This window comes from Bison bison, unplaced genomic scaffold (genome assembly GCF_000754665.1).
Source record: "Bison bison bison isolate TAMUID 2011002044 unplaced genomic scaffold, Bison_UMD1.0 scf7180017864133, whole genome shotgun sequence".
In the NCBI taxonomy this organism is placed as follows: Eukaryota; Metazoa; Chordata; class Mammalia; order Artiodactyla; family Bovidae; genus Bison; species Bison bison.
The window spans coordinates 461,925-472,568 of NW_011494705.1; positions in this window are offsets into that span (position 1 = coordinate 461,925).

Below are 10,644 nucleotides of genomic sequence, written 5' to 3' on the forward strand. Positions count from 1 at the left end.
TGATTGAAATACAGCTAGCAGGCCTGCAGCTTCCGAGGCAGACCCCACTACCTGAGATCTTGTCCTGCCTGGAAGCTCCAAGGCCAGGCCCCACAGGCAGCTCCAGACCCAGAGCTGGGATTTCGTGGAAGCCTTGGATGAGAGATGCTTCAGGGAAAATAGTTTTCTCCATTAACAGCTGAGCTCCTCTGAATTCAATCTCTGTTCCTTTTATAATGGAACAAAGCGAGGAAATGCTGTAAGCTTGGGGGGATGACAGTCGCAGTTGATCCCCTGGAAGCTGGTCTGTGCATTTCCTTCCTAAGGAACTGGAGAAATAAGAAGTGCCAAGAATCCAAAAGAATAAATATTCTGAAACAGTTCCTGCTTGCCTTTGGGATGTCTTGCTCTTTCCCTCCTCTCCTCCAGTAGATTTGTCTCTTAAAGACTGTTTACTTTGGCTACACTCAAAATTGGTCTGCATTCCCCAGCATCCACCTGCTCTGTGGGGTGATTATCTTCCTTTGGGCAGCTATGAGGGCTGAGTTCTAGTCTCCAACAGACAGCCTGTTACATGGACAATCCACTAAACCATGTCTTGGGGCTAGGATTTAGGGCAGGGACTAGAATGAGGCAAATGAGGTTTCCCTTGGACATAAAGGTTAAGGGGGCACCAAAAACTCAGAAATTGAGACAAGTAATATTTTAATGAAATATTTTAAAAAATTAATTTGAAAAATCCATGATGAACAAAATATCAATATTTCAAATAAAGACAGAGTCTATGCAGAATAGAATAAACAATAGAGTTTTACAGCCAAGCAAAAGCTTAAAGAGTTCATCACCATTAAACCAGTCTTATGAGAAATGTTAAAGGGAGTTCACTGAGTAGAAAAGAAAAGCCCACAATTGTCTTAGAAATAAGACAATTACAAAAGTTAGTCTCTTACAGGTAAAAGAAAACAATAGTTAAGGTAGTGGATCAACCACTTATAAAACTATTAGGAAGGTTAAAGAAAAAAAAGTAGTAAAATTATCTATATCTACAGTAAGTTAACAAAGATACAAAATTGAAACTTATAAAATACTATGTAAAAAACAAAATGTGGTGGGGGGTTAAAAATTAAAATACCTGGCTGTTATAATGCATTCAAGCGTAAGAGATTGTCAACTTAAAAAAATACACCCCCACCCCACCCCCCACACACTCCTACCTCTTGGTAACCATAAACCGAAAACCTAAAATAGATACACAAAAAGGAAAGTGAAAGGAATCAAAACATAATACTAGTCATCAAACCACAAGGGAAGAGAGCAAGAGAAGAAACAAAGAGCTACAAACAAACAAACAAAAATCAGAAAACAAAATGGCTACAAGTACATACCTATAGATAACTACTTTAAATGTAAATAGACTAAATGTTCCAATTAAAAGACACAGAGTAGCTGAATGGTTAAAAAAAAAAAAAACAAAAAAAACAAGATCCATATATATGCTGCTTACGAAAGACTCACTTCAGATTTAAAGACACACACAGATTAAAGTGTGGGGATGGAAAAAGATATCCCATAAAAATGGAAATGAAAAGAAAGCTGGGGTAGCAATACTTACATCAGATCAAACGGATTTTTAAACAACAGCTCTAAAAAGAGACCAAAAAAGGGATTGTATAATGATAAAGGGATCAATCCAACAAGAAGATATAACACTTATAAACATATGTGCACCCAACATAAGAATACCCAAATACATAGAACAAATATTAACAGATATAAAGGGAGAAAGTAATAATAAAACAACAATAGTAGGGGACTTTAACATTCTACTTACATCAACCAACAGGTCATCCAGACAGAAAATGAACAAGGAAACATTGGCCTAGGGGACACATTAGACCAGGTGAACTTAATATATATGGAACATTTCATCCAAAAGCAGCAGAATACACATTCTTATCAAGTGCATGCAGAACACTCTCAAGAACAGATCACATGCTAGGCCACAGAACAAGTTTCTATAAATTTAAGAAGACTGAAATCATATAATCTTTTCTGACCACAGTGGCATGAGACTAGAAATTAACTACCAGTTAAAAACTGGAAAAAAAAAAAAAAAAACCACGAACACATGTAGTCTAAAGCATATAGTACTAAAAACCCAATGGCTCATTGAAGAAATCAAAACGAATCAAAAAATACCTTGAGACAAGGGGAAATACATAACAAAATCTGTGGGACACAGCAAAAAGAGTTATAAGAGGGAAATTTATAGTGATACAGGCCTACCTCATGAAACAAACAAACAAAAAAAAACTCAAACAACCTAACCTTACATCAAAAGGAACAAGAACAAGAAAAAAGAAACCTACGTTATTAGAAGGAGAGAAATAATAAAGGTCAGAGCAGAAAAAAATGAAATAGAGACCAAAAAAATAACTTAAAAATATCAATGAAACTAAGAGCTGGTTCTTTGAAATGATACAGAAAATGGACAAACCTCAGCCAGACTTACTAAAAACAGAAAGAGAGAGAGCCCAACCAATAAAATCAGCGAGAAAGAAAAAGTTAACAACTGATATCACACAAACACAGAGGATCATAAGAAGTCACTATTACTCTGAACAATTATGTGCCAACAAATTGGACAACCTAGAAGAAATGGATAAATTCCTAGAAATATATAATCCTCCAAGACTGAATCAGAAATAAAACATCAAACCAGACCAATTACCAGTAATGTGATGGAACCAGTAATAAAGAAAAGTCCAACATCAGATGGCTTCACAAGTGAATTCTACCAAATATTTAAAGAACAGTGAACACTTATCCTTCTCAAAATATTCCAAAAAACTGAAGAGCAAGAAATGCTTCCAAACTGATTCTGCAAGACCAGCATCACCCTGAATCTAAAATCAGACTAAGGCACCACAAAAAAGAAAATTACAGGCCAATATCACTGATGAATATGAAAGCAGAAATTCTCAACAAAATATTCACAAACAGGAATCAGTTAAAAGAATCATATACCATAATCAAGTGGGATTTATCCCAGGGACTCAAGGATGGCTCAATGTCTACACATCAATTAATATGATATACCACATTAACACTCTGGCCACCTGATGCAAAGAGCTGACTCATTTGAAAAGACCCTGATGCTGGGAAAGGTTGAGGGCAGGAGGAGAAGGGGACGACAGAGGATGAGATGGTTGGATGGTGTCACCGACTCAATGGACGTGGGTTTGGGTGGACTCCAGGAGTTGGTGATGGACAGGGAGGCCTGGCGTGCTGCAGTTCATGGGGTTGCAAAGAGTCGGACATGATTGAGCGACTGAACTAAACTGAACCGAACCACGTTAACAAAATGAAAGATAAAAGTTATATGGTCACCTCAATAGATCTAGAAAAAGGGTTTGATAAAAACTCTTAACAAAGTGTGTTTAGAGGGAACATACCTCAATAAAGATCCTATATGACAAATCCATGCCATTATTATACTCAATGGTGAAAAACTGAAACATTTCCTTTAAGATCAGGGAAAAGATAAAGATACCCACTCTAACCACTTTTATTCAAATTAGTATCAGAAGTTCCAGCCACAAAAATCAGAGAAAAAATAAACAAAAGGAATCTGATTTAAGTAAAACTGTTACTGTTTGCAGATGACATTATACTTTATATAGAAAAACATAAAAACTCCACCAAAAAACTATTAGAACTAATCAATCCAGTAAAGTTGCAGGATATAAAATTAATATACAGAAATCCATGGCATTTCTATACATTAATAATGAACTATAAGAAAGAGAAGTTAATAAAGCAATTCCACTTATAATACATTCAAAAGAATAAGACACATAGTAGTAAATCTAACTATGAATAATCTGTGAATAGCACAGTGAGTAACCTGTGTTCTGAAAAGTATAAGACACTGATGAAAGAAATTGAAGATGACAGAGACAAATGGAAAGATATACATTGCTCACAGGTTGAAATAATTAATACTGCATACCACCCAAGGCAATCTACAGATTTAATGCAATCTCTATCAAACTACCAACGGCATTTTTCACAGAACTAAAATAGCCAAAACAATGTTGAGAAAGAAGAACAAAGCTGGAAGTTATTTGCTCATGATTTCATACTACAAGTCTATAGTATGGTATTGGCACCAAAAAGAAACATATATCAATGAAGCAGAATTGATGTTCGAGAAATAAACCCATGCTAATATGGTCAATTAATATATGACAAAGGAGGCAAATATATACAAAGTTGAAGACAGTCTCCTCAATACATGATACCAGGAAAACTGGAAAGCTCATGCAAAAGAATGAAACTGGACCACTTTCTCATACCATGTAAGAAAATAAACTCAAAATAGATTAAAGACTTGAATTTAAGACCCGAAACCATAAAAATTCTAAAAGGAAACATAAGCAGCACACTCTGACACTGGTTGTAGCAATATTTTGGGGGGTCTGTCTCCTTAGGCAAAGAAAACAAAAGAAAACAAATGGGATGACATCAAACTAAAAAGCTTTCACACTGCAAAGGAAACCGTCACCGTCAACAAACAAAAGGCAGCCTATTGAAGGGGAGGAAATATTTGCAAATGACATCCAGTAAGGGATTAAGACGGAGAAGGCAATGGCACCCCACTCCAGTACTCTTGCCTGGAAAATCCCATGGGCAGAGGAGCCTGGTGGGGCGCGGTCCATGGGGTCGCTAAGAGTCGGACACGACTGAGCGACTTCACTTTCACTTTTCACTTTCGTGCATTGGAGAAGGAAATGGCAACCCACTCCAATGTTCTTGCCTGGAGAATCCCAGGGACGGGGGAGCCTGGTGGGCTGCCATGTCTGGGGTCACACAGAGTCGGACACGACTGAAGCGACTTAGCAGCAGCAGCAGCAGCAGCAGCAGCAAGGAATTAAGATCCAAAATACATAAAGACTCATGAAACTTAATATAAAAAGCAGAATCTGATTTTAAAAAGGGCAGAGGACCTGAATAGACATTTTTCCAAAGAAGACATACAAGTGGCCAACAGACACATGAAAAGATGTTCAGTGTTATTCACCATCAGAGAAATATTCATCAAAAGCATAATGAAATGTCACCTTACAGCTACCAGAATGGTTACTATCAAAAAGACAACAATGAGTGTCAATAATGATGTGGAGAAATGAGAACTCTCATGTACTATCAGTAGGACAGTCACTGATACAGTCACTGTGGAAAATGGCATGGAGTTTCCTCAAAAAATTTAAAAAAGAACTACCATAGGATGCAGCAATTTCATTCTGGGTATTTTTCCAAAGAAAACAAAAACACTAATTTGGAAATATATATAGAAGTATATATATAGAATATATAGAATGCTCATCACAGCATTATTTACAAAAGCAAAGATATGAAAACAGCCCAAGTTTCCATCAATAGATGAATGGATAGAAAAGTTGTGGTATATGTATATGGTGGAATATTATTCAGCTGTAAAAAAGAATAATTTGCCATTTGTCCACAACAAGGATGAATCTAGAGGAAATTATACTGAGTGAAATAAATCAGACAAAGAAAAGCAATTACCATATGATATCAACTACATGTGGAATGTAAAAAACAAATGGACAAACAAAATGAAAACAGACTCATAAAAACAAGAACAAATGGGTGGTTGTCAGAAGGGTGGAGGGTTCAGGGTGGGCCAAATAAGTGAGGGAATTAATGGGTACAAACTCCCAGTTACAAAATGAATAAGTTGGGAATGTAATACACAGCATAAAAATATGGTCAATAATACTGTAATAACTTTATGTGGGGATGGACGGTTGGTGGATTTCTGTTGGTGATCATTTTGTAATGTATTTAAACGTCAAATTACTTCGTTGCCTACCCCAAACTAACACTGCATATCACCTGTATCACTAAAAATTAAATACAAATTTAAAAATAAAATGCAGGTAATCTAGCTATAGAACCTACCTCCTTAGCAACTATTCTCTAATGATAATAGATATAGATATAATCATATAATGATATAGATATAATGATATAGATATATCTATAATCATATAGATAATGATTCTCTAATGATAATGATAATGCCCTTGTACACATTGCTATATTTAAAATGGATAACCAACAATGACCTAATGCATAGCATGGGGGAAAAAAGAATATAGTTGTATGTTCAGTAGTGTGGATGTATAAAAAGAAGAATAAAACACTATCCCTGTCTCAAAAAAAAAAAAAAAAATTATGTCTTCTACTTAACAAAGTTTCCATTAAATATAATTTTAAATACAACAGTTTAAAAAATCAAAATTGATGCAGAAAATCCATGATGAACAAAATATCAATATTTCAAATAAAGACAGGCCCATGCAGAAGCTCCTGAGTTGAATGCAAACTGGGAAGCTCTAGGATCAGCCTTTCCTTTGTGAATCCTGCCATCAACATGGCTGGTCAGGGAAGAAAATGCTCCCTCATCCAGGGTCCAATTTCTACCAACTAAAGCAACACACAACCGCAGCCCATTGACCTAGGCACAGCTTCAGGCCTCTCCTCTCTCCAAGCCACTCAGCGTCCTGCCCCTCCTCCTCTAGGACAATTCATCCTTCTCCAATCGTGGATCTATATACATGCTTAATCATATATGGTACATACCATGCACAAACATGCATTAACTATTTATTTACTCCAGAGGTCCCCAGTGGATTGCTGGAATCCAATTTTATTTAACTCAATTTATTTTTGTTGTTGTTTTTCTCAACCAACTACTTGCCAACATTTAAAAATGGGGAAGTGAAGTGAAGTGAAGTGAAGTCACTCAGTCATGTCCAACTCTTTGCGACCCCATGGACTATAGCCTATCAGGCTCCTCCGTCCATGGGATTTTCCAGGCAAGAGTGCTGGAGTGGATTGCCATTTCCTTCTCCAGAGGATCTTCCCAACCCAGGAATAGAACCTGGGACTCCCACATTGCAGGCAGATGCTTTACCGTCTGAGCCACCAAAAATGGGGAGCTCCTCACAAAAAAAATCAAAATTTCTAGCCCATCTTTAAAAATAAAAATTTTCAGCTTGGCTTGAAAAATCTAAATGTTTGGAAACTGATAACACAAACAACAACAATAATAATTTCTTTTATTGAGAATATACTAAATGCTGAGCACAATACTCAAGTAGTACTTTATATTAATATGTCTTTTTTCTGTTTTAACTGCCAAAGCAATTCTGTATTTACTATTTGCATTTAACAGATGAATCTGAAGCTCAGAACACTTAAATAACTTGTCCCAAATCACTTAGCTAATAAGAAGCTTGACCAGATTCAAACCAAAGGAATTGACTCTCAAGCGTGAGCTCTTATTCTTCGGTATCTTCCATCATCCTGCGGCAAAAAATTACTGTTTTTCAAAAGGGTTCCAAGAAGCCTAAAAGGCCCTGGGTGTGTATTAGGGGAGGTGGGGAGTGTCCCTACTCCCACCAGGAGGCTGATTCAGCTCCCAGGGCCCCTGTTTCTTTTATCAGAACAGTTCTTTTTTTTTTTTTTTAACTATTTTATATACTGGTGTCCTGCTCAAGAATTCCTTTTGGAAAAGGAATTACTCAGAAAACAAAAACAAAGCCCCAAACCCAAATGACCTTTTTATCTCTTGTTCACACACTATGGTTTTCTGGATCAGCAGGAAATCTTCTCCTGTTCCCAACATACCAGATAGCTCTCCATATTATCACAACACTCTGGTTCTGCCTTTGTGCACTTGGGTGCTGGTTGGGCCACTTTTTAAAACTGGTGAAAGGCCAGGCATCCAGAGACGTAGGAGCCATGGACTTTTGTCACAGACCTGCTGTGGGCAGAGAGAGGCAGTCTGAAACTGTGCTGAGGCCAATACAGGGTGGACAAGGATGATGGGGTAAGGGGAGCAGGAGCTAAAATCCACAGAGACCAGTAGAGAGGCTGTCCCTTTGCTTCTCTGAATCGCAGCCTGTCATAGCTATCTGTGAATCAAGGGTATTCTTTGTGGAATGTCAGAAGTAGCCTCAAAGACTGTATAGGGTACTGAAAAAAGCCCAGGAAGGAAGGAGCCAGAGCTGAGCTCAGTCACTGCGCAGCGCTTTACAACCCTGGACACGTATCACACATGCATCACTTGCTTCTTTCTGTGTACCTTGCCCAAAAGTCCTAGGGACATATGGTGACCACTCGAAAAAGTGTAGTGACATGAGAATGGGTATTGTGTTTAAATCACATGTATATGATCTGATCAAGAACACTGAGAAACAGTGGGAGCTTCCAGTCCCTTTCTGAAGACAAGATGCTGGATGTGCCAATGTGATTTCAGCCTTGGATTCAAGGGCCATCCACTTATCAATCACTCCTAAATCTATAACCCATTCAGCTTTCTCTCCTGAGATTCCAACCCATGGTTCATCTTCTGTATTGAACAGCTCCATGTGGATGTCCTGCAGACTTCCCCAGCAACTTCTAGTACTTCAGTGGTCTGGTGGTTAAGATTCCGCACTCCCAATGCACAGGCACAGGTGCAATCCCTGGTCGGGTAAGATCCCACATGATGCACGGCACAGCCAAAAAAAGAAAAACCTCCTTCCCCTCACAATTCCCAAAATGGAACTCACCCACCTCTCTCTGAAACCTGCTCCTTCAGCACTGCTCTAACTCTGTGCATTGGGGAACTCCATGCACAGCTCCCAGAAACCTAGGAGCCATCCTGGACTGCTTCCCTGTTCCATGTCTCATGTTTAATCAATGTCAGGGTTCTGTGGGTTCAATCCACTCCTTAAAAATCACTAATGAAAAAGTGTATGGAAAACATTTCCATCAGATATGCAAGTTAGACTGTGCTGTAACAATATCAAGAACTGACTATCCACACCTTGGCAATTTGATAATTTCTCTGTTCCCTAGAAGTCCACATATTTGGGGGTTTGTTTACAGAAGCTGTGAAACAAAATCTCTTGCTATGCCTCTGAGAACTTTCTGAGTTTCTCTTAATTTCTTCTTGCCAGACTGACACGCCTTCAAATCCTTGTTTTAGGTCCCCTGTATTTTGCCGTGACCTTCCACACCCTCCACTCATCAGTGGCCCTGGTGTTGAAATCTTCTTCTACTGACAATACCTGAAAAAAATCTGTTACAAAAAGTGTATCCATGCCTGATGTCAAGAGGTAGGAAAAGCATGGGGTTTTTATTTTCCATGTTTAATCAACATTTTAACTTCCTTATTTCCAAAGTTTCCAAACTCTAGGCAACTGGTCAATCTACTTTAATTATTGTACTTCCCTGTACATCTTCTCTCATTTTCAAACATAGGTAGATGATTCAAAATGGGTAAGACTCTCCCTGGTCTCTCCACTGCAGAAAGTGCAAACACCTTCATTCAAGCCTTAACTCTACCATTTACAAGCTTATGTCCTTGGACCAACTACCAAACCTCTGTGAACTTCACCCTTCTCCTCTGCAAAGCAAGAATGACTCCAACCTCACATCTCATTCTCTGCCTTGGGCATGGGAGGCACTGCATAAATGTTGAAAGCCTTCCCAAACAGTTCTGCTATTAATCAGATCACACAAGAGTCTCTACGGAATCTCAGCAGATTGAAACCATTTTCTAGGATAATGACTCTCCACTGTTAGTAAGAACAGTTGCCAGCCAGTCTCAATGGCTACACTCACTCAAGCAGCTAAAACTTTCAAGACTCCTCTCCGATAATAGGACTGTTTGCTTCCTTCCCTGCAAAGTAGTATGCACCACACTCTGCTCATCCTCATGGCTTTCGGGAGGGGAAAACCTCATCTCACATAGAAAACCGAGTCACTGACCTCTTGGGACTCAGTGCAGAATTCAGCTGGAGGAACCATCCATGGAAATAACATCATATGGAGAGGTAGGAGTGCGATGTGCAAAGTGAGGGGTCCAAAATTTTTAGAGGAAGCAAAATGGAAGAAGCTGGGGGCGTGGCTATCCTAGCTTGGCAGTTGGACACTGTATAGATTTCCCCAAACTGATTCCTGACCTTTTGCCCAGTACCTGTGCTCCATGGAGATGTTTCACAGCTAGTACCTCCTTTTATCTTTTCAATCATCCTGGGAAGTTGGCAAATATTATTATGCCAATTTTTTTCAGAAGAAGAACTGAGGAGAGAGTGCCCAGATCACATGAACTAACACAGAATGGAGCTGGGACTTAACGTGGGGCTTCAGATTCTAACACCTTTCTACCACATTCCCTGCCTCTCGTATAGCTGGGGAAGAGGAAGATTCAAACAATTTCCAGGGGAACATAAGCTCAGTGTCACAGTGTCACAGAGGGAAAGCACCAGACTGGAGTACATATACAAGACCTGGCCTCTTTTCCCAACTGTTAACTCTTGAGATGTCAGTCTCCTTACCTCTGCAGAGAATAGGCAGCAATAAATGATTCAAAGTTCCCTCTCATGTTTCTGTTTCCTAAATGTGTATCTTTAGTTATTTTAATGTATAACCTAGCTGCTGCTGCTAAGTTGCTTCAGTCGTGTCCGACTGTATGCAACCCCATAGATGGCAGCCCACCAGACTCCTCCATTCCTGGGATTTTTCAGGCAAGAATACTGGAGTGGGTTGCCATTTCCTTCTCCATATAACCTAGAAGAAATG